The 25,618-nt window shown below is 37.3% G+C and overlaps 1 long non-coding RNA gene across 1 annotated transcript; it reads right to left on the reverse strand.

Moving 5' to 3' along the window:
• Nucleotides 1-5,139: 5,139 nt before the first annotated feature.
• On the reverse strand, nt 5,140-25,230 carry LOC128585918 (uncharacterized). Its single transcript, XR_008380147.1, has 4 exons — nt 25,171-25,230; nt 20,100-20,244; nt 18,720-18,798; nt 5,140-5,192 (listed from the first exon to the last, which is right to left on the reverse strand). It is a non-coding gene; the product is annotated as an uncharacterized LOC128585918 (long non-coding RNA).
• Between the last annotated feature and the right edge of the window lie 388 nt (nt 25,231-25,618).

The following is a 25,618-nucleotide window of genomic DNA, read 5'->3' on the forward strand; positions in this document are numbered from 1 at the left end:
ATTTAAGGGACTCTTGTGGTTATATTTTTTAAGAGGATTATGCAGCATATAAAAGTAGTTAGACATGGTTATAAATCTTGTGAGATTGTCAAAAGAGAATCTTTGGAATTATAGTTGTCCTATCAAATCTAAATTAGAATCAATTCACATATAAATTCAGTAATAATGTTTGAAGATTAAAGGAAGCTATGATTTTTAGTCTTTGATCTAGCCTCATTTTCATTTGCACTAATGGCAGATAAGGAAATGATATGATCATGTTTAGAGATATTCATAATACTTATGCTAATGTTTAAGATACATTCAGAAAAGATTTTTCTGAAGACTGTTAAGGCAATATCTGAACAAGAAAATACAGTCAGAGTAAAATGTGAAAGAGATTAACATACTGTAGTATCTTTGCTTTTAGAGAAGATCTATGTTTTAGATTGAGTCTTCTCGTGAGGAGATGAGGCATGTAATAACGTATCAGTGATAGGACTGTGGGAGGATAATTATAGTCCAACGTTCTAGCATTTATCAGCTCATATCTTTTGTGTCATCTAGCTGGTAAGGACTTGAAGACTCTGGCCATTCACTCTGAGTTAGTTGTGCTTGAATCCACCTCAGCCTATGACAGGAACAAATAGGCATGTAGAGCACAGTTAGCATACTTCGAACCGGGCTGGGTAGATTTCCATGGGGGAAACAAGCATGCTTTCCCCACTCCTTTGTACATTGTGCTGAAGCTGGAACCAGAATGCCAAGAGGCATTTGCATGGAGTGTGGGGCGGCGCCTGTGGCTCAAAGGGGTAGGGCGCCAGCCTCATATGCCAGAGGTGGCGGGTTCAAACCCAGCCCCAGCCAAAAACAAAAAGAAAGAAAAGAACTTGCATGGAGTGTGAAGAAAGGCTGAGGGGAGGCCGAGGCCTCGCTGCCCGTCTGGCAAGTGGCCTCAGCAGATGGCATATGAGCCGCCTGTGTGGTTGCAGGCCATTTCCTTCAAACCACTTGCTGACAGTGTGGGCAGCTGAAATCTTGACTGCAGTTTCCTGGGACTTCTGGAAGCTGCTATGGCTTTCCTCAGCAACGAGTTCTCTATGTTCTGTTTATTAAGGCTGGTAACACTTAAAGTAATTTCTGTATTACTGATTTACCCATGACTTAAAATACTGAGAACAGTGTGGAATGCGATTACTTCAGGATGGCTCTTTAATTAGGGATGAACCAAGAAAATTAGCAATGGACTCAAGGCAACCTGGTTTTGCACCCAAATCTACCACCTATGAGCATAAATCAAAGATGTACATACTTACAAAATTCTCACTTAATTCATTGATCTTACATAAGGATTAAAACCATTGAGTGGAGGCAAATGTGAAGACTGAAAATCCCTATGTCATATTGACTTGTCTATAAGTCCTATTTATAAATTTAGAACTTCCTCATTTTAAATACAGTGGTTGTATCCTAGACTAACTCAATCAATTCCTTACTAAAATTAATGTGCATCTTTTGAAGAAATATGATTTTAATTAATAAAACTCTATGCATGTACATGTACCATATCATAATCAAAATTCTATAAACCTTAATATACTGCTTTATTTCTGTTCATATCAAAAATTATATCCTCGAACTTCTACTTCAAATTTTATGATAGAATATAAAATTCAGAAAGGCTGTTCTCAACCCTTCCTTTGCAATTATCCTATATTTATTGGAGGCATAGAATCCATTCATAAACTATCACTTGTTTCTCTTTGGTTTTCTCAAATTTCTGTGCTACGTTCACTTTCGTTTTTTTGTTTGCTTCTCTGTAAGATTCATAGTATTTGCTTCCATCTTTGAAGATTTTTGCACATAATCAGATGTTCGTTATCTTCAGCCTTACCTTACTTCCTCTAACTCACCACTGCTGTAGTCTGCTCACTCCATTCTTTTCTAATTACATAAAATGTAAATATTTGAATATTATAGACCTATAATAGTTCTGATACAATGCAGAGCTTTCGTTTTATCCTTGAAATTTTCTATTCAAATCATCTTCCTAGAAGTAGCAGAGCATAACTATAGCTAGCCTTAAACCTCAGTAAAAAGACCTGCTAGTGTCACTAAACTGTTCATCTTGAGTAAGTTGCCTAACTGCTCTGTCATTGCTAAGCTACTCCCAGTTGTGAATTCTATTTTTATTTACATATTTGTTGAATAGCTACTATTGCAAAATTCTGTACTGAGCACTACAGTGAGTTTTTTTTTTTAAGTTTCAGAAAGCCTAATAAAGAGTTTATACTCTGCAAAGGGAGATAAGACAATTTCAAAATAGAGGAAAGAAGGAAGACATAGGGACCGTTTCATTCTTATTCTTTATTCTGTCTGTAGTGAGTCACACAGAGCCTGATTGATATACAGTAATAATCAATAAATATCTATTGAATAAATCATCCAATATAAAGCACAAAATGGGAGGCTTAAAAAATAATTCAAATTCTGAGCCCCCATTTAGCCATTAATCTCAATCACTTTATATTATGATCTTAAATTAATTATGTGTTCTCCATCTGAGATAGTAGCTGTGCCTAAGAAATGAAAAATCTGAGAAATAAATATAGTCAGATGTGTTATTAGTACTTAGTAATAATACCAATGATGCTATTTTTAAAGCAGAACTTCAAGAACCTTTCCTGGGAAAGCACTACAATTGGACTTTTCCTTATTTTATCTATAGCCATTTGATCTTACCATAAAAGCAACATTAAACATGCTACCTTGTACAATACAAAGTATTTTCTTTTTATCCTACTTTATCTTAATTTTTATTGTATATATTTCAGGAGAGTTATTTACATCATGTTTTGCTATACATAGACGTCATGATTACTACAGTCAAGCAAACCAACATATCCATCATCTCATACAGTTACCTTTCTTTTTATTGTGGTTAAGAGTACCTAAAAAATCTACTCTCTTGGCAAATTTCAAGTATACAATAATGATATTATTATCTATAGTCCTCATGTTGTACATCAGATTTCTAGACTTATCCACCCTACATAACTATGACTTTTTGTCCTTTGACCTCACCTCTCACTTCCACTTCCCCACCCCAATCCCCAATTACCACTGTTATATTCTATTTCTATTTGATTTTTTTTTTAAGATTCCACACACAAGTAGGATCATGTAGTTATTTTTCTTTCTATGTCTGGCTTATTTCATTTAGCATAATTTCTTCTAGTTTGATCCATGCGGCTGCAAATGGTAGGATCTTTTTTTAGGGCTGAATAACACATTCTTATATGTGTGTGTGCATGTGGACCACAATTTCTTTTTTTTTTTTTTTTTATTTATCTAATCAAAGCTTTAATCATATGGTACTCCCTGCCAACATAAAGACAGATAATGCACCCAGTTATCTGTCCATTTCAAACTTTTCTTTCACACTGGAATATCAGTCACTCTACTGGCATCCCTTACAATTCACAAGGTCAAGCTATCATTGAACACAAAGACTGCACTCTCAAAGAAATGCTACAGACACAAAAAGGTGCAGATAGCTTTAACACACCAAGATTTCTATTACAGAAAGTACTCTTCCCATTAAATATTCTTAATAGAGCAGAGGACACTGCAACAGCAGCAGAACATCATTAGAAACATACAAACCCTCAGTATTCAGTTGAACTTAACCCATATATTATAAAACTCTTGATAATTCTTGGAAACCTGGTACAGTCTTAAGATGGGGACGAGGTTTTGCTTATGTCTCTACAGACTCAGAAGGCAAGCAGTGGTTACCTGCACATTGGATCAAACCACGTCATGAACAAAAGACCACAGCGTGACTTCAATGAGTTGTTCCTCTCCAAGGATCTACAACACTTCACCTTAAAATGCTCTACGAGGCAGCACCCGCTAGCATCAACAACTCATACCACCTGTCTACCTGGGGCCAGGTGAAAAAGCTTATCCAGATGGCTGAAAGCATGGTCCATCAGCAGGACAATCCAATTACACCTGAGAATCTTTTTGTGACTATGCTGGCCATTCTTTATACCCAGGTAAGAACTGTAAATAGCTGTAGTATAGTTAATTTTTCATATTGGGCTTACATTTCTAATCCTCCCTTGAACAGGGCCCTATCATGGAATGATCCAACCATACAGGTGTATGTTAATGATTCCAGCTAGATGCCTGGACCTTACGATTCCAGTGGGCCATTGAGACCTGGGGAAGAAGGCATCGTCATAGCCAATTATACCACAGGTGTTCAAGTAATCTCTGTTTGTATAGGTAATGGAAGTCATTGTTTAAATCCCAAGAATGAGGCTTGGTTATCCATTGTAAAGAGTAGTACTGAGGCTAAAGAAATCAAATCAATCAAAGAAATCAAAGTATAGAAAGGTAATGAGAGTCATGAAGGGTCTGCTCATCCTGACCTCCCACACTGTTCTGTGCCTGTCACTGTACACCTATCTGAGTGGGTGCAGTGAATGCTTTGTCATGGAGAGGTACCTCGAGTATTAGTTAATACTTCCTATGGAAGCGTCACTGATTGGAGACCCCATGGGACCACTCGAGACAAAGGAGTGGGAGCAGATTTAAGATGGCGTAAAGGTCATAATAGTATAGCTACCACAGCCTTTTCATTCCCTTGTATGGCACAGAGGTGGTATATCCCCACTGATGCCATCCATGAATGGTTCCACTCAACATCTTTGGAAATTAACAACTTCTCTATCATAATTATATGCTTGGAAAGGAGATATCACACATCTTTCTGAAATATGCTGTTGTAATTCTAGAATTTCTTCAGTCATGTCAGTACTACTTAACAAATGCTTTCTAACCTTATCCCAATTAAAATGAGTGTCATTACAAGGAACAAGTGATACACAGAATGTAGTAATATTCCAATCACAACGTAATCTGATTTGTCTTTGTAGACTTACAATTTGATCCCCCAACAATACTAGGGCACCTTCTAAATCTGTTAATTTGTTATTAATTTCAGAGTCTATTTTGCACTGGGCAGTCCATAATTTTTCTGAATTACTGTGTCAATTTTGAACAAATTCTCCAGTTTGTAGAGATTGGTATAAAGCCACACCAACAGCTGTGCAGCGAAACAGCAAGGCTGTAGGTGAATCTTACCATGATCTCTGCATCTGCACTGGTATCCACACTCCAACTTGAGCTCTTTACTTTCCTGACTGTGATAAAAAGAGAGTGAAGAATTAAAGGCTATGAAAAAGGAACAATCCATGCAAGAAATAACAGACTCTTTGGGATGCCACTGGGCAGGTCCCTTCATTAAAAGATATGGCAGTTTTACACAAGCCTGTACATAATGGGATTCATCTCTCTGAAAGGTTAAAGTAGAAGAGTTGTCAGTATTATGTGTGATATCTCCTTTCCAAGCACAATTTCTTTATCCATTCATCCATCTACCAACACTTCTGTTGTTTCCATATCTTGACTATTGTGATAAATGCTGCAATTAACACAGGAGTGAAGATATCCTTACAAGGTCATGATTTCCTTTACTTTGGGAATATACCTAGAAAAGGGATTGCTGGGTCATATGGTAGTTGTATTTTTAATTTCTTTAGGCACCTCCATACTGTTTTCCACAAAGGCCGCACCAATCTACATTCCTGCTAGCAGTAAATAAGCATTTCCCTTTCTCCACCCCCTTGCCAATGCTTCTCTCTTGTCTTTTTGATAAAAGACATTCTAGCAGATGTAAAGTGGCATTTCATTTTGGTTTTGATTTACATTTCCCTGATGATTAGTAATGTTGAGGACATTTTTGTATACACGTTGGGTATTTTCTATCTACTTCAGAGCTATGGCTATTCAGGTCCTTTTAATCAGTTATTGGGTTGTTTTCTTCTTTTTTTTTTTTTTCAATTTTCTCTATACATATACATGTGTTTATTTGGCTTCCACTTTTGCCTTCACAAAATTAAAAAGGTTTAAAATTAAATAACAGTAACAATGTTTAAGATAAGGACTAGAAACAAAAACCTCATAAAGAATGAACGAAGATATATACATTCAGAAAAGAAATCAGACGATGGCTGCAATGTCTAGGTTGTTTTCTTTTTTGAATTTCTTATGTATTTCAGACACATAGTTCACAAATATTTTCTCCCAATCAATAGATTGCCTCTACCAAAAGTTTTTTTAACAAGAACCTAAGGGGGAACAATCCAATGCTTGAACTTTAATCCGGTTTATACTTTATTTTCCTCCTTCCAAATTTCTTTACATTGAAAAATAAATTGAATGCATTAATCTCCTCTGCTTCTAATGTATATGCTACATATTTTCTGTAAGTGATTCTTGCTATCCTGAAGCAGCAACATTAAATTCCTTTTTTCCTTCCAAATACAGTTTCAGATGACCATTTATCAGGTGCATATTAGAGGATCATGTGGTTTTTAGAAAATTCCATTTGCTATATGCTGTTTGTGATCTTTGCCCAGAACTTTCATTTGTCACCGGATTTAGCTCTCAACAGTGTTTAGTTTTTAGGTCTTGAGAACAAGTCAATCCATATTCAGACACCTAATGACATAATTTATGCAGTGCAAAAGACTTGCCCGCCCCCTACCAACCTCTCTGTAGACAAGTCCTTTGAATGTAGTAATGGGTAGTAATATTAAAAACGTTCCCTCTTGGCAAACCTCAAAGTTTCATAAAAAAAAAAAAAATAACCCTATAACTTAGACTTAAAGATATTTGGCAAAGTACCAGAATTTTCTAGAATATTCATTTATCCAACACTACCTCAAAATAACCAGTGTCCCAATGTGTCTATTGATTTGTTTTGAAATCTGTTCAAAACTGAAATGTTAAGAGACTGGTAACACAAAAGCGTATGAAATTAAAAATAATCCCACAATATGTATGACCAAGAGGCAAGACAATATCTTCCAGAGGAAGCTTCTTCTTAGGTATAAAGATAACATAATTTATAAAATAATGAATTGTCCCATGCATTCTTTTTAGAAATATTATTATAAAATAAGTAACTGTTATTTACTAATTAACTAATAAGTACTGACCAATTTTAAAACACAGATCTTATTTGATTTCATTAAGATGTATCTTGATTCTTTAAAAACTGAATTTGACACTTTATATCAATAATTTTGCTTGGGAAAGTCACCAGAGTGACTTATTCAAATAACATTTTATCATGTATGAATTTCAATTTCAATTTTATTGTATAATTTTGCCTCCATAAAAGAAATCTTTATTCTATAATTAATTTCTCCATAAGTGATTATAATTAGTATCCTGAGTTATTAATTTCAAATAACTTTCCATTTTTCCCTAAAGTAAGAAGCAAAGATTTATAGAAAGATAATACATACTCTGAAGTTGGGATATTTTACACATATTTTGTATTCCTCAAATAACTATTTGGGGAGTTCATTCTTAATGAACTAAAGAAATTTTTCTACCCTTAAGATGAATTAAAAAGCCTTACCAAAATTCATGTGATTTTGTTGACTGAAGTCTACCATAGTTTGTTATAAATGAAGTCTAGATATTCATCATAAAACCATGTCTAACGTGTGGATGTGTTAATTTGGGAATTACAGTGATTTTAAAAATATCATCAAAGATGAACTACACAAATTATCCAAGGAAGTATGCCTCTCTCAAATGGATATTAAGTAAATGATTGTTATTTATGACGTGAATGCTTGTTTATCTAAGGACATACCTCATAAACATGCAGTCCTAATGAATTTGCCTTATAAATGTCAATTAATAGAGAATTAAAATGGTTATTACCCCTCTGCTGGCCTGAGATTAGTCTCTGGCTTGTGATCTCTGCAATGCGGTAGAGCCCACCTGTACTATAAAAGGGGCCTGAATAGGCTGAGGTCTCTTACACCAGGTCTTTCAAACATTTTTGACAGTCATCTACAAGATGAACGTTTTTCATTGTAATCCATTGTGGGCACATGTACACATATACACAATAAAAAAAAATAATTACTAATTACTACAACTGACATACACTTATTTTCTGTACTCTTTCATTCTATTCTATTACTTTTTTAAAATGCTATTTTCAACCCACCAATTTCATGACATCTAGTGAATCATGGATAAGAGTTCAAAAAATACTGTCCTAGACCATATCTGATATGATCACTGTCAAGTGTTGACCAGGAAAATCTAGAGCAGTTTAGGAGATTATGGTCCAGGGCACAGGAATAGCAGCTTCTCACATTGGCAGAGTCAGAGATGACAATGGCCTTGTTATCTAAGGTACATCTAGGTTTTATGGGTTTAAAGAGTGCTTTTGAACTTAAACCTGGCAAAGACACACGTTTGCTACAACTTATCTTTGGCTCTTCCTCCCCGTTGTTCCCCACATTCAATATTTTGCTAGCTCTTCTGAAATAGCTCCTGGACTTTTCCTTTCCTTCCATTTCTTCCGTCATCACTCAAGCCCAGTACCTCATCAGCCCATACCAGATCATTGCAGCAGCCCTTCATTTCTAACCCAATTGCAGCTACCACAAGATTTATCATTGGGGGAAAGGGAGGGGAAGGAGCGGGGAGGTGGGCGGAGGGAGGGTGATTGGTGGGATACACCTGCGGTGCATCTTACAAGGGTACATGTGAAACTTAGTAATTGTAGAATGTAAATGTCTTAACACAATAACTAAGAAAATGCCAGGAAGACTATGTTAACCAGTGTGATGAAAATGTGTCGAACGATCTATAAAACCAGTGTATGGTGCCCCATGATCACATTAATGTACGCAGCTATGATTTAATTAAAATAAAAAAAACCCAGACATTTTGCCAGTAGCCCCAATTGGAAAAAAAAAAGATTTATCATTGTAAAGCATTGTTTCAATTGTGTCATTTGCCCTGACTAGAACTTCATAAAGATGGGGGGTCCAGGGTGTTGATACCTGCAGAACATTGACTTCATAGCTGGAATTAATTGGGCTGTGTTCTTTACCTTCAGAATTTTCCATAATTCTCAAAACTACTGTATGAAATAGGTAATTATTATCCTCTCTTAAGTAATTCAGAAAGAGAATTACTGCTTGCTAGAAAACAATCACACAGCCCATAGGTATTAATTTCCTACTGCTGCTATAACAAATTACAAAAAACTTAGATAATAAAAACTATAAACCACAAATACAAATGTATCATGTTACAGTACAGGCAGTCAGACTAACAGACTATATGCATATTTTGTTTGTGTCTGTGCCACAGTTAGCACATAAGTTCCACAGAGCAGGGATTCTTACCTGTGGTCAAGTTCTGACACACAATAAGCATTCAATGAGCATTTAACGAATGTAGGGATGACTTTGTCTAAAAGCAGAGACACTCAAAATTGGCTTTTAAAAGATTCAGAGATAAAGTTTTCGAGAAAAGATACACTAAAAACTAAGGGAAATAGAATAGTTGGAAATAAAGGAAGAGAAAAAGATACACCATGAAATTATGAACCAAAAGAAAACTTGGGTGCAGCTTAAGGTGGAAAACATAAAACTCTGAAATGGATATTCTTACAAGTGAAATATGTAACTGACCAAAAAGTTTTAATAATCCCGAGTAAATATGTGTGTAATAATATAACCTCAAAATATAAAAAGGAATAACTGAGATAACTCAAGAGAAGGAGAAAGAGAACAATTTAATACATATTTCTTTTAATTGTTAAAGAAAACAAAACCATTATTACTAATTCACATTAATAGAAGGCATAGAATGTATATTATTTTTGAGATTTCCTGAAATACTTATAAAAATACTGGGCCACAATAATTTTCATTATTTTCAAAAATTCAAGATCAAACCAAATTCTCTAACCATGATACAATAAAAAAATAGAATTCAATAACAGTAAACAACCAGAAAAAATGCATAAGAAAACAAGGTACTGTATGAGTGAGTGTTGAACACAGAACCACGGAGAGTTATGGGATAAGGATTTATTACAGGAATTAGACCTTATATCACTGTGGTAGGAACTGGGGAAGCAAAGGTCCAAGAGGTAAGGTGGAAGACCAGAGGAGTCACTAATCAATCAATCTTAGAAGCCCAGTGGATTTTGCCAACTATATCAGGCTGAGAAGGGAAGATTTCTTAAAAAGTTTATGTTTCTACCACCTCTGTGGTTTTACTGCCAAAAATCTGGTGATGGGCCTGGTATTGGTGTTAGTCAACAGTGTCAGCAGTTGGGAAGAGCTGGACTTGAAACAGATAAGACAAAGGATAAGCTGGAACCCAAGGCCACCTCTGTATCTGTCACTGCACTTAAACACAATAACCTTTAAAGAGCAATGGCCACTCTTCCTTCAGCCTTCCAAATCTCACACAAATCTTTGACCAACTCTAGCCAATATAAAAACACTCAGGGGAAGTAAGTCTTGGAAATATACATCCAGTTTGACTAAGCTGGCAAAGTACAAAATACTACAGACACCATTTATGATAGTAACAAAAACAAACAAAAATTTTAAATGGATCTAAACAGAATTCACAAGAACTACATGAATAATTTTAAGAGGTTAATTTTAGGACATAAAAGAAACCCTTAATACATGAAGAAAAGACACTATGTTCATGGGTGGGATGACTTACCCTCATAAAGATAATTACTTTGCTCCAAATTTATCTACAAATTTGTTATAATCCGAATCAAAATTCAAAATGAATATTTCGAGGACCTTGACGTATGTGTACTAATCACTATGTAAGAATATTCAAAAAGGAAATGAGTCAATTTTGAAAAAGAATAGAAAACAATAGGGTCTCAGTGTATGAGATGTTACTATCTACTACAAAGCGAAAGCCATATTAATAAAAATGTATGATATTGATACAAAAATTGATAAATAGATCAGTGGAACGAGAATGCTTGCCAATAGTCCAATGCATTTATGGAAATTTTCTACAGGCTAAAAATTATATTATAAATCATTAAGAAAAACTAATTGCACAGTTGAGGGGTTGGGAAAATTGGCTTTTTTTTTTCAGAAAAGGAAAATTGGGTTTCAATCTTATATCACATTGCAAAAATGAATTCAAGAGGCCTGGAGCAGTGGCTCATGCCTGTAATCACAGCACCCTGCAGGGCCAAGGCAGGTTAATTGCCTGAGCTCAGGAGTTCAAGACCAGCCTGAGCAAGAGTGAGTGCCCATCTCTAAAAATAGCTGGGTGTTGTGGTGGGCGCCTGTAGTCCCAGCTGCTCAGGAGGCTAAGGCTAGAGAATTGCCTGAGCCCAAGAGTTTGAGGTTGCTGTAAGCTCTGACACCATAGCACTCTACCGAGGGTGACAAAGTGAGACTGTCTCAAAAGAAAAAAACATGAATTCAAGATAGATTGAAACCTAACTGTGAAAAGTGAATGTATGTAGCTTTAAAAAGAAAACCAATATCATTGTAATATTTGTATATAAAGGAACTTAAATAAGACCCCAAACACATGGACTTGAAATTGAAAAAAATGAATATTTATTATATTCATTGTAATTAAGTTTTTCAGTTTAACAAAATATATGTCATATAAAGTTAATATGTGAATGAAGTTTTAATAGAACTTGTTTGCAAATATCTAAAATTCTGAAAGGATTAGTATCCAGAATATTCAAGAAACTTCTGCAAATGAAAAGAGAAAACAAGAAATGAAAAGGAAAATAGACAAATGATATAAACTGGCAGGATAAATACTGAATATGTAGAAATCATAGCCTCACTAAACATTAGTGAAAAATAAATTAAAATAAGAATGAGATACCACTTTATGCCAACAGAGCATAAAATTTAGGGTCTTGGAAACAGGAAATTTCACACACTGCTGGTGGAGCCTACATAAAGGGCAATTTCTGCTCACGTGATGACCAAAGAATCCCACTCTGGGGTGTACACCTGAAAGAAGTGAGCAGGGATATTCTTCATGGCACTGTTTGGGGGCATCTTAATTGTTCATAACTAGTGAATCTGGAAGTAAATTTGGTAGATGCAGATCATGTGATGTTATGTACCAAATGGAAATAACACCACTAAATCTATAGTATATGTAACATATGGATAGCTCTTAAAAAGCATTATGTTGGGCGGCCCCTGTGGCTCAGTCAGTAGGGCACCGGCCCCCTATACTGAGGGTGGCAGGTTCAAACCTGGCCCCGACCAACTGCAACCAAAAAATAGCCGGGCGTTGTGGCGGTCGCCTGTAGTCCCAGCTACTCGGGAGGCTGAGGCAAGAGAATCGCTTAAGCCCAGGAGTTGGAGGTTGCTGTGAGCTGTGTGAGGCCACGGCACTCTACCAAGGGCCATAAAGTGAGACTCTATGTCTCCCAAAAAAAAAAAAAAAAAAAAGCATTATGTTGACTATTCTGAGAGAAAATGATAAGAAAGTTCTATAGTACAATGTAATTGTAAATATAAAACTCCTTTTGTATATATACATATATATATACATACATTGTATATACACAAAAATAATATGTTTTTATGAAAATACATAGATCTACAAAGTATGCATATATTGTAACATCATACTGCACCCCATAAATACATATAATTATTATTTTTAAATTAAAATTAAATTAAATTTATAAAATGCATACATGTACACCCACATCAAAAGATATAGATTAAATACAACATGGTGGTCTGAGGAGAAAGAAAAAAATAAAACAACATAGAAACCTACATGGGTTGGGGATGAGAGTGTGCCATGAACTGAGAAAGATGGTTAATGCAATTATCTACTCCCTGAGCACTAGAGGAAAATAATTAATGAAGTGTTCCCAATGAGTGTGCTCTCTCTCTCTAATTTTTTTTTTTTTTGTCATTTTCTAAGGATGCAGAGATGAATGGGTGAAGGTAGCTCTGTTAAGTCAGAGTAGATTTAAGAAGATGTGGTGACTCCTTCGTGGTAAAGGAATTCAAGGAATGTAGGAGAAAGTATTTCTTTCCTTTCAAAGATAAACACATTCATTAATATTTGGAGCTGAGATATACCATTGAAGTTAGAATAGGACCCATCTATCTACACCAGAGTATGACAAAGGAAAAATGCACAGAATCAAGACCCATAATCCATGCTTATTGTAGCACGGGTGGCTGGATGGTAAAAATGACCACCAGGCTCTCCTCAGAGAAATGGTCAATATCATGTACAGTATGACAAATATAAACGGAGCAAGACAAGATTGCAGCCCTCTCTATTTATGGAAAATAACATGCTTGCCCTGAGAGGCTTAGCATCTTGCTACAGAGTCAGCTACATATCTGAAGCCTACTTTGAGACTCACCCCAATGCTACCCTTTTAGGTATAATTAAGTGACCACTTCTGTAAATTCATATGTGAACAAGCTTATTTAAATGAACACATTTCTGCAAAGTGGAAATACACACATATGCTTTTGTGAGTATACGTGGACATTTTTGGTACAAGTAACAGGTTAATCCTGAGTGAGCCTGGAAATAAGAGGTTTTTGATCTTTGATGAGGAGACACTGAAAAGGGACTAGGCTGAAATTGGAAAAAACTAATCTGGGCTGAATATTAATAAAAGTATTTGGCCTAGTCAAGCCCACATAATAGACTTTAGGGAATATCCTGTCAGGTCCATAGGACCACACATGTTCCAAGAGTAAGGGATGAACTTCCCCTCAAGGAAAAGGAAAATCTTCATTAAAATATCAATGACATTCTTTGCAGAAATAGAAAAAGCAATTTTAAAATTCAGATGGAACCACAAAAGACCCTGAGTATCTAAAGCAATTAGAGGAAAAAGAACAAAGCTGGATGCACCTAACTTCAAAGTATACTAAAAAACCATAATAACCCATACATCTCCGTCTTTCTTTAAGGCTGCATAATATTCCATGGTGTACATATACCATTACTACTTTCATGTTTACATGGATGGAGCTGGAACATATTCTTCTTAGTAAAGTATCTCAAGAATGGAAGAAAAGGGGGAGGAGAGCAAGATGGCAGCGGAGTAACAGCTTCCTTGCATCTGGGCACCGTGAGTCTGGGGAGATAGGACTCCAGGCATCTCTGGCTGGTGGGATCTGCCTATCATCACCACTGTGAGGATATAGAGAGTCGGCGAGAGACTTCTGGACCCCAAGAGGAGGACTAAAACAGTGGAAAACCGGCAAGTGGTCGTGTGTGTTCAATTGGTCTAAACCCGCCCGCGACTGTAAGTTCAGTAGCAGCAAAAGGCCTTACCTGTGAACTGTTTTGGTGTCTTTGGACTTGGCACTCAGTTGAACTGCCTTGGGGAGAGCCTGAGCGGGAATGTGGAGAACTTTGGCCATTGTCTAGGGCCCCGGTCTGAGCCGCTGAGCCAGACAGAGATAATAGTGTTTGGCTGTGGGCCACAGGGAGCCATTGTGAGCGATCTGCCCCTGCAAGCTCCGCCCTCAGGGTCGCAGAGCTAGAATTGGGTGGGAGCTGATAAGCCAGTGACCGAGTAGCCTTACAGCACTAACCCTCAGGGGCAGAGTGAGACCGGTTTTGGCACACTGGGTAAGTGGATAGCCACTCCAGCAGTGATTCCAGTGACAAGCACTTTCCTGGGAAAGCTTCTGCTCAGCAAGTTTACAAGTTCAAAGTGCCTTTTAAGTGGGCTGAAGAGAGATTTAGGGTGTCTACCTGCTGGGGTTTGAGAAATCAGCAGCCTCTAGTCGTATCAGAACTGTGATTAACATCTCATACCTCAGAAGACCACGTGTTGCCCAGACAATATTCAACAACATGTACATACTGCTTTGTTTTTGGTTGTGTTTTGTTTTTTTTCTGGGTTTTTTGTTTTTTTTTGGTTTGGTTGTTTTTTTGTTTATTTTGATGTTGTTGATGTTGTTTTGTTTTTTAATTTCAACCTTTTCCATACAGATCTTTTTTCTTTCTCAATTTTTCTAGTTTAATTATAATTTCCAATTGCTGCCTTTTTTAATAACTAGAACTTCATTTTTGCTAGTGTTTCTACCAATATTATTTGGTTTTTCACCCAATTTTATCCTGTAAAGTTTTCTGTTTGCCTGTTTTGGTTTGATTTATAGCATTTTTGTCTTTCCTCTCTACTTGGTGGAGGTGGGGTACTGTGTCTGATCAGGTTAGCAAAGAGCTGCTGACCTCAAGGGAACCACCCAACTGGGCACCACCAGAAGGTGTTTTTTTTTTTTTTTTAAGGTTGTGTCAAGTACCCTACTGTACACCTATATTGCTCTGTCTCCCTCTTTCTGTGCCTCTCTTCTTTTTGTCAATATTCCTTTTACCCAACCCCTCTCCTTTCTCTATTTTTTTTTCTTTTCACTCGGTCCTCCTTTCTTTCATCCCTTTCTTGCTCTTCAACCTTCTCACCCTTCTGGTCCTGTACCAAAAGGACTCATCTAACCCTTAGTCCACAGGCACGAGAACTTAAAGAGCAAGAGGAAGTGAAAGGAAAATTAGGGCAAGGAAACAGATAAAAGAAATCACCCATGAGGAAGAATCAGCAGAAAACTCCAGGCAACATGAAGAACCAGTCCAGAACAACCCCGCCAAGGGACCATGAGGTAGCTACTGCAGAGGATTCCACCTATAAAGAAATGTTAGGAATGACAGAAAGGGAATTGAGAATACACATGATGAAAACAATGAAAGAAATGATGGAAACAATGAAAGAAACTGCTAATAAAGTGGAAAATAACCAAAAGGAAATCCAAAAACAGAATCAAATAAGAGATGAACGATATGAAGAATATAAAAAGGATATAGCAGAGCTGAAGGAACTGAAACAGTCAATTAGGGAACTTAAAGATGCCCCCAGCTTTATTTATTCAATGCCATTCCTATCAAAATACCAACATCGTACTTTCAAGATTTGGAGAAAATGATTCTGCATTTTGTATGGAACTGGAAAAAACCCCGTATAGCTAAGGCAGTTCTTAGTAACAAAAATAAAGCTGGGGGCATCAGCATACCAGACTTTAGTCTGTACTACAAAGCCATAGTGCTCAAGACAGCATGGTACTGGCACAAAGACAGAGACACAGACACTTGGAATCGAATTGAAAACCAAGAAATGAAACTAACATCTTACAACCACCTAATCTTTGATAAACCAAACAAGAACATACCTTGGGGGAAAGACTCCCTATTCAATAAATGGTGTTGGGAGAACTGGATGTCTACATGTAAAAGACTGAAACTGGACCCACACCTTTCCCCACTCACAAAAATTGATTCAAGATCGATAAAGGACTTAAATTTAAGGCATGAAACAATAAAAATCCTCAAAGAAAGCATAGGAAAAACACTGGAAGATATTGGCCTGGGGAAAGACTTCATGAAGAAGACTGCCATGGCAATTGCAACAACAACAAAAATAAACAAATGGGAGTTCATTAAACTGAAAAGCTTCTATACAGCTAAGGAGACAATAACCAAAGCAAAGAGACAATCTACACAATGGGAAAGGATATTTGCATATTTTCAATCAGACAAAAGCTTGATAACTAGCATCTATAGAGAACTCAAATTAATCCACATGAAAAAAGCCAACAATCCCATAATATCAATGGGCAAGAGACATGAATAGAATTTTCTCTAAAGATGACATACGAATGGCTAATAAACACATGAAAAAATGTTCATCATCTCTGTATATTAGAGAAATGCAAATCAATACAACCCTGAGATATCATCTAACACCAGTGAGAATGGCCCACATCACAGAATCTCAAAACTGCAGATGCTGGCGTGGATGTGGAGAGAAGGGAACACTTTTACACTGCTGGTGGGACTGAAAACTAGTACAACCTTTCTGGAAGGAAGTATGGAGAAACCTCAAAGCACTCAAGCTAGACCTCCCATTTGATCCTGCAATCCCATTACTGGGCATCTACCCAGAAGGAAAAAATCCTTTTATCATAAGGACACTTGTACTAGACTGTTTATTGCAGCTCAATTTACAATCACCAAAATGTGGAAACAGCCTAAATGCCCATCAACCCAGGAATGGATTAACAAGCTGTGGTGTATTTATACCATGGAATACTATTCAGCTATTTAAAAAAATGGAGACTTTACATCCTTCATATTAACTTGGATGGAAGTGGAAGACATTATTCTTAGTAAAGCATCTCAAGAATGGAGAAGCATGAATCCTATGTACTCAATTTTGATATGAGGACAATTAATGACAATTAAGGTTAGGGGGTGGGGGGAGGAAAAGCAGAAAGAGGGACGGAGGGAGAGGGGTGGGGCCTTGATGTGTGTCACACTTTATGGGGGCAAGACATGATTGCAAGAGGGACTTTACCTAACAATTGCAATCAGTGTAACCTGGCTTATTGTACCCTCAATGAATCCCCAACAATAAAAAAAAAAAAAGAATGGAAGAAAAAGTACCCAATGTACTCAGCCCTGCTATGAAACTAATTTAGTGTTTTCACATGAAAGCTATAACCCAGTTACAACCTAAGAATAGGGGGAAGGGGGAAAGGGAGGGGAGGGCGGGGGGAGGTGGGCAATAGGGAAGGGGATTGGTGGGATTACACCAGCGGTGCATTTTACAAGGGTATATGTGAAGCTTGGTAAATGTAGAATGTAAGTGTCTTGGCACAGTAACTGAGAGAATGCCAGGAAGGCTATGTTAACCAGTGTGATGAAAGTGTGTCAAATGGTCTGTAAAGCTAGTGAATGATGCCCCATGATCATATCAATGTACACAGCTGTGATTTAATAAAATAATAATAATAATAATAAAAGAATAAATAATTTGGGAGACAAAGAAATAAAAAAAATATATACATCATGGTATTTATATAAAAGAAGGCACATAGACCAAAATAGAGTACAAAATAGAGACCCCAACAATACATCCATGTATGGACATCCAATTGATTTTTTACAACAGTGCTAAGAACACACACTGTCGAAGGGACAGCCTCTTTAATAAATTGCACTGGGAAAACTTAAGATCTATATGCAGAAGAATAAAATTAGACCTCCATCTCTCTTACCATGTGCAAAAATCTACTCAAAATGAAATAAAGACTTAAAGATAAGACATAAAACTATAAAATTGCTAGAAGAAAATTCTTCAATGGTCATTTGACAGAATTTTTCTCCTCTACATGCTATTTTATTTTTTCCTATTTTAATGTTTTTACTCATCTTTAGTGGTCAGCAGTGTATAATATACCCAAGGATGGTTGACTTCCTATTTATTCTGTGTGCATTGTGCTGGGCTTCCTAAATTTGTAAATTTGGGACATTTTTCAGTTATAACTTTTTATCCCCATTCTTTCTCTATATATCCTTCTGCAACTCCAATTATACATATGCTAGAACTTTGATATTGTTGCACAGGTTCCTGAGAATCTAGTCATTCTTTTATTTTTCTCTTTGTTCTTCACATTGGATAATTTCTGTTGACCTATCTAAAGCTTTATTGGATCTTTCCTCTGTCATCTCTAATTTGCTAAGTTCAATTGGTTGTTTTTTCTTTCAGTTATTTTACCTTTAAAATTTCCATGTACTTTCTTAATGTTTTCTAAATATCCATTACAAAGCTCTATCTTTTCACTCATTGTGAAAATATTTTCCATTATGCCCATGAGCATAGTTATAATAGCTGGTCTAAAACCCTTGTTGGAGAGTGATAAAGGAAACCAAGGCTCCTCCCTAAGGATAGGAACAAAATAATTCATTTTGTATGCAAGGTTCTGGCTTACCTGGGGATGGCAGAGGAACTGGTTTCTATCTTGCCTGACTTGAAGTCCTGGTGGAACTGGCAGCATAGTTTGGAAGCTGCTGAAAACAGAAGCAAGCATTGTGAAATGTTATAGCTATACTTTTGCAGACAGATTCCCTGGGGAGCAAGAGGTTATAGTCTCTTAAAATGGAGAGGTTACTCGTCTAAGAAATTTGACACAGATATAAACACATGCACAGGCCAGAGAAGCTACAACCCCAGAAAAGGTTTGAGAGGTTCTAGAACCACTAGCTGGACTGATAGGTAAAGATCTACCTTGTATAAAGTCAGTCCATAAAGACTGGGAGAGTTGGTTGTTTTTCAAATGCCCAAATTCCAACAAAAGATAACAAAACAACGAAACAGGTAAATATGGTCTTATCCAGGCGTCCTCAAACTGCGGCCCGCGGGCCACATGAAGCGGTGTGAATTGTTATTTGTTCCCATTTTGTTTTTTACTTCAAAATAGGATATGTGCAGTGTGCATAGGAATTTGTTCATAGTTTTTTGTTGTTGTTGTTTAAACTATAGTCTGGCCCTCCAAAGGTCTGAGGGACAGTGAATTGGCCCCCTGTTTAAAAAGTCTGAGGATGCCTGGCAAAGAAACAAAATAGGTCTCAAAAAACTTACCCTAAAGAAATACAGATCTATGAGTTGGCTGACGAGGAGTTGAAAAAAACTATTTTGAAATCCCTGTCACCAAGTTTCAAAACATTGGTGAACCTCACTAGTCTCAGGGTTGACCTCAGTGGTTGTCTTTTCTCTTGAGAATGGGTCAAGTTGTTCTAGTTCTCTGTATCATGAATAATTTGGGGTTTTATATTGGACCTGGATAATACCATGTGTTATACTATTAAGACTGTAGGTCATGTTTCAAAGAGGATTTTCATCTGTGTGTTTTAACAGGTAATTATCTTGGTTGAACTCAAACTGCAATTGACAGCTCAAAACCTTGTTCAGTCTTTTTATCCTAAGCTGAGCATCTTTCAGTCCACCTTACGCATGCACAGTTCAGGAGTTGGTCAAAAGACTTGAGAAGAATTTATGTACAGCACTAGGTGTTCTCTCTCTCTGGTTCTCTCCTTTCCAGAATTCCCTTCTCACTCTCAATTTTCAATATATATAGTTGCCCTAAGCTTTGGTCTCACAGCATCGTCAAACTCTTGGGCTCAAGCTATCCTTTTGCCTCAGCCTCCCAAGTAGCTGAGACTATAGGCACCTGCCACAATGCCCAGAATCAATGGTCTCTGATTCTTAAATTCAGACATACTGTGGGTTTTCTATTGAAATTTTAGCCACCCAATATGGCACTAACTTTGGTTTGTTTTCATCTGAAAGCATTATAAAATGGGCAACTCACCCATGCTGTTTCCTTCTTCCTAGTGTTGACTCTGCTCCAGTATCTATCTGCTTTTGTTCACTCATCAGTGCCTTCAGATTGTTGTTGTTATTGTTGAATGTAGTTTTTCAGAGTTTGCAATTCTTTTCTGCAGGAGAACATGAGCCTGTTCAACCACATTAGAAGTGAAAATCTAAGTTAATGCACTAGAAAGTACCACAAAGGAGCTCCATATCCCCCTCCCATGAGGCTTGAGTGTTGGTCTTGGTAATGGTCACGGCCACTTGTACAGGACAGTTATATAGAAGAGAAGGAAATTTCCAGGGGCTGATGGCATGGCAGATGAAAAGGAGGGTGGAGCAAAAGAACTTGAAGGGTTTAGTCCTGAGATCCTGGGAGGCAATGTCCTGATAAATTCGAATGTTAGCTTGAGGGTTCCTCAACAAGGACTCATTTCTGACAATAAGCCAGATGGAACTTATTCTGTTTTAATCTGTACTGTACGTGCAAAGGAAAGAAACCACATTCGTGTAGATGAGCTGATATTTTATTCTTGAAAACAGGAAATACTGAAGTAACCTCTACTTAAAATTACGGGACAATGAGATTAAAAGGAAGAGCAGAGGCCTACGTGGGACCATAAATTTAAATAAATAAGCAGAATGCAGAATTGCTCTTTCCAACACAGCTCTAATGCGTCAAAACATTGCAGCTCTTTAGCAATTAACATTTACCTGGCTTATAAACTGAATTAAACATCCCTTTATTCCCATTGGAAATGTTTTATCATAAAAACACTAGAATTAAAATCACTATCAGACCCACAGTCTCCAAATATTTACATGTTTAGTTAAAGAAGCTGAATTTTGATACATCAAAACTAATTGAATGCATAAAGATGTCATTAAAAACCTACTTGTCCTACATGTGAGGAAGGAAGTGCCACTTTCAGATGTACAGATATGGCATTCCTTGTCATCAAGACCTTGTAAAAATGTACAAGTATAAAATGGATAATCTTACAGACATGTTTAGTATAAAGTATAAACACCAAAGTGGAGTGGTTTACATATAAAGACCTCAGCTAAGTTTTCCTTGAACTTATTACCTTAGCAATCTAAACATGGGTCTGGGACTCTCACCCAAGCAGCAGCAATTTTTTTAGCGCAAAGTGATGCAAAGATGGACTAGACCATGCAAGTAGCTAGAAGCCCTATTAATCTGAACTTTGGAAAAATCAAAATATCTTAGTATCATGACTTAGCAGTCAAGTGGTAATTTTGAATTATAAAATGATTAATGTGTAGTATGAATGTGAAGTATAAAATGACTAAGTGTAATTTGACACTTTCATAAAAATGCTTTGAAATGAGGGAAAGCACGTGAAATTATTCTGAAAACAGTGTATGAGATGCAGAAACCCCCACACCATCTCCTTTGCTTTTACAAATACATTAGAGAAAGAATAAATAGGAAGCAATAAGCATGATGGAGCAGTAGAGAGAGATGGAGTGTCAAATATTTGGACATTCCATCATTATTTGAAAGTATTAAGAGATCCAGATTTTCATCCCTTAGCAAAACAATACATGCTCTGGACTAGCCTGAGATCAAATCTGAAAATAAAGTGCAGAGACAATGAGAAAAATGTACTGCTTTCTTGCAGAAAGAATTGGCAGTAAAAGAAAGACATATCAGAAAGGAGGATTAAAAAGAATACAAAGGTATAAGAAAGAACGAGGTAAGGAAGCTTGTATCATGCCTGATAGCCATTGCCTTTTTCAGACAGAGCACTTTTTAACCTTTCTAGAATGCATTCATTGAATGCATTTATAATGAGCACCTACTATGTGATATACTAGAGAACAGTGGGCTATAAAAGGTCTCTACCCTCTTAAAGTTTATATTTCAGTGGGAGATACAGACAAGTAAAATCAAAAATTCAATACAATGTGATGCCAGATGGTAGAAAACTGCTTTGCTCGTGGGAGCACCCAGGGGGAGCATTTAACCTGAACTGAGAAGCGGAAAGAACCCTTCACCCAAACAGAGCTTGGAGGATCTGTAGAAATATAGGGAAGAGTGCGAAAGGGCTGGAGCATGAAAAGTAGATATGAGGATAATGGGGCGGAGACAAGAGGAGCAGGCACAGAGCTCAGGGAGCGTCTCAGACACCAGGTTAGGAGCCTGGCCTTTATCTTGAGAACAGTGGGGAGCAGAAGAAGCGCTATCAGATTTGCATTTTAGGAAGAGCACACTGTGGGGAGTAGATAAGGAAGGCGGAAAGGATTGGGGCAAGGTGCTTAGAAGGCTCTTGGTATAAGCCATGGAAGAGAGGCTGGTGGCTTGATCACCAGTAAGAGCAGTGCAGCTGCAGGGAGAGGATGGATTTGAGAGGTACCAAGGACACAGACGCACCGGGATTTGGTGACTAATCACATGATGGGTGTTCAGAAGAGGAATATGTGAAGAATACTGCTGAAAATGCTGTTTTCAGTTACAAGATGAACAACGAACCATTTACTGAATAAGAAAACAGAAGGGGGGTCATGTTTGGAACAGGGAGAAGAGATAGATAATAGATGGATAGATGGATGGATAGATAGATAATAGATGGATAGATAGATGGATGGATAGATAGATAATAGATGGATAGATAGATGGATAGATAATGACAGGTAGATAGATAATGCTATTGGATATACTAGAGAAAATATATGGCCTGAGAGAGAAAAATAAAGAACCAAAAACAGATACAAAAGTGCAACTATCGGGCGGCGCCTGTGGCTCAGTGAGTAGGGCGCCGGCCCCACATGCTGAGGGTGGCGGGTTCAAACCCAGCCCCGGCCAAACTGCAACCAAAAAATAGCCGGGCGTTGTGGCGGGCGCCTGTAGTCCCAGCTGCTTGGGAGGCTGAGGCAGGAGAATCGCGTAAGCCCAAGAGTTAGAGGTTGCTGTCAGCTGTGTGAGGCCACGGCACTCTACCGAGGGTGGTACAGCGAGACTCTGTCTCTACAAAAAATAAATAAATAAATAATAATAATATAAAAAAAGTGGAACTATCTTTTAGGTGGGGGAATAAATTATATTTCATAGACAGAGAGAGAGTGATGATCTGGCAAAGGAGACTAAGAAGAAATGTCCACGGAGGAAGAAAAGCAGGGAATTGTGGGAGTCAAAGGAGGACAACGTTGTAGGAACAAGGACGAGTTCCATGGCCCTGAATATGCAGAAAGGACAAATAAAAGGGGACTATTAAATATCCCCTAAATTTAGTGATATTCACAAATAATAGCTTCCCTTTGTCACAGAACAGCAGATTCCTCCTCTGCAGAAAGGAAGTGAACTGTTTTTCATGTTTCCCTGTGACCTGCCAGCTCTGTGGAGCTGTTCGGTCTGCCCAGAGGCTCCAGCTCTTGGCCGCTGGCCTCTCAGTCACACTGACAAACACTGGGGGTGTGCCCACTGTCTCTGTATCCAACATCTGCAGTAATCCCACCTGTGACTGCAGTAAGCAAATAAAGAAATCTCTCTTTTTGTCCATTGTTTTCTCTTCCCCTCTGATGACATTTAGAATCACTAAATCAATATTAATTGGAATAAACCCACAGTCGAGCAGGATTTATTCATCCTCCTCTGATTCAATGTTTTTTTGGTTATTGTCTGAGTGCCACAGCAACCTCAAACTTCTGGGCTCACGCCATCCTCCTGCCTCAGGCTTCGGAGTAGCTGGGACTACAGGCGCCTGCTACGAGGCCTGCCTAATTTTTCTGTTTTTAGTACCCTGTTTCCCCGAAAATAAGACAGTGTCTTATTTTAAGGTGAGCTCCCAAAGATGCGCTAGGTCTTATTTTCAGGGGACGTCTTATCTTTCCTGTAAGTAGGTCTTATTTTCGGAGGATGTCTTATTTTCAGAGAAACAGGGTAGATTCAGGATCTGGCTCTTGCTGGTCTCAAACTCCTGAGCTCAAGTGAACCTCCCAACTCAGCCTCTCAGTCAGACTAGGGATTACAGCATGAGCCACTGAGCCTGACCGATTCTCTGCTTTTTAATGAGGATTCAGTACTAAGAAGTCTAAGAAGTACAGGTTTGAAAAAGCAAAGCCTCATAAGCAGAATAACTCAGCAGAGGCAGGCAAAAGGACTCAGTATTTGAGTCCCTGCCTCAATGCGCCTCTACCACAATGTGCCTTTTGTACTATTCAAAAAGCATGTCTTGTGGGCCTTACTTTTATAATCTTGGACAGAATTATTTGCCACCAGTGAAAAAGACTTAACCACATTTAACAGGCCGTCCATTATAGCACTTTTGAAGGAGATGTCATGGGAAGACCAACCCTTACCTCCTTCACGCACACACTATCTTCTTCCAGCCCAATTCCCACTATCTTCTTCTCTTTGGTGAATATTCTTTCTTGCTTCATTGCTGACTCTTTACCTGCTTGTCTCCTACTGTCCATTTAAGCTTTTTAAGAACAATTTCTTGTACTTGGATCCCACGAGCACCTGACATCCTGCCTACGACATAGTGAATACATCACATACAGTTGTCAAATTGAAATTCATTGAACTGAATGGATTCGAAGCTTACCAGTATTTTTATGAAGATTGGAAAGTGTTAGAATTTTTTTAGATGTCTGAAATAAATTCTCTATTGGGGTCCTGATTTAAGGACTGAACTTATTTTGCACTTTGCATCATTAGGTTATGCCCTTTCTGTTAATTGACCGTTAGTGAGGTGCTATGTAACAAGATACTTACACAGAGTTAATGTCTCACAAGTACAATGGTGAACTGTTAGAACACAAGTGACAAGAAATTCATTGAGCTTTGGGTTCATTTCTTTCATTCGTATTATATCTCCCTAAAGTTCACTTTAAAAATTACTTTTGAATATACCAATAACTAATTAAAAAAAAATTGAATTGACAGTCAAAAACTTTCTAGCAAAGAAAAGGCCAGGACCAGGTGGATGTACTACAGAATTCTATAGAGTATCTAAAGGAGAATTAATACTAAACCTTCTCAGATTCTTGCAAAAAATCAAAGAGCAGGGAACACTTCCAGTCTCCCTCTGTGAGGTCAGAATTACCCTGATAGCACGTCTCCCGTCCTCTCAGCTACAGCAGCTGTGTTCGGGCTGACTCTCGTCTGCCATCTTGATTGTCTCCTCTGCTCTGCGTCTCTCTGTTAAAGGAACATCATTCTGTAAAGCAATTATTTGCATCTCATTTTTATATTTTGAAGTTTTGCTTAAATTGAGATCTACTTATAGTAAGTTAAATGCTTTTAGTTAATGCTTTTTGTTTCTTCACTTCTTAATTCAATGAAATGTTTTCATTTTTTCTCTAAATGTGAATATAATAAAATGAAAAATAGAGTAATCTTTTTATCTCTATAATTTTTTTCTCTCTTGCTAATTATTAGTTTTTCTCAGTCATTTTTGTTAGTCAGATGGGCCTGAGAAGCTATGAGATAAAACTGAACATCTCTCCATATCTAACGACAAACATTTCATTCATAGAATCTTTTAAGTTTTT

Source organism: Nycticebus coucang, chromosome 5 (genome assembly GCF_027406575.1).
Source record: "Nycticebus coucang isolate mNycCou1 chromosome 5, mNycCou1.pri, whole genome shotgun sequence".
NCBI lineage: Eukaryota > Metazoa > Chordata > Mammalia > Primates > Lorisidae > Nycticebus > Nycticebus coucang.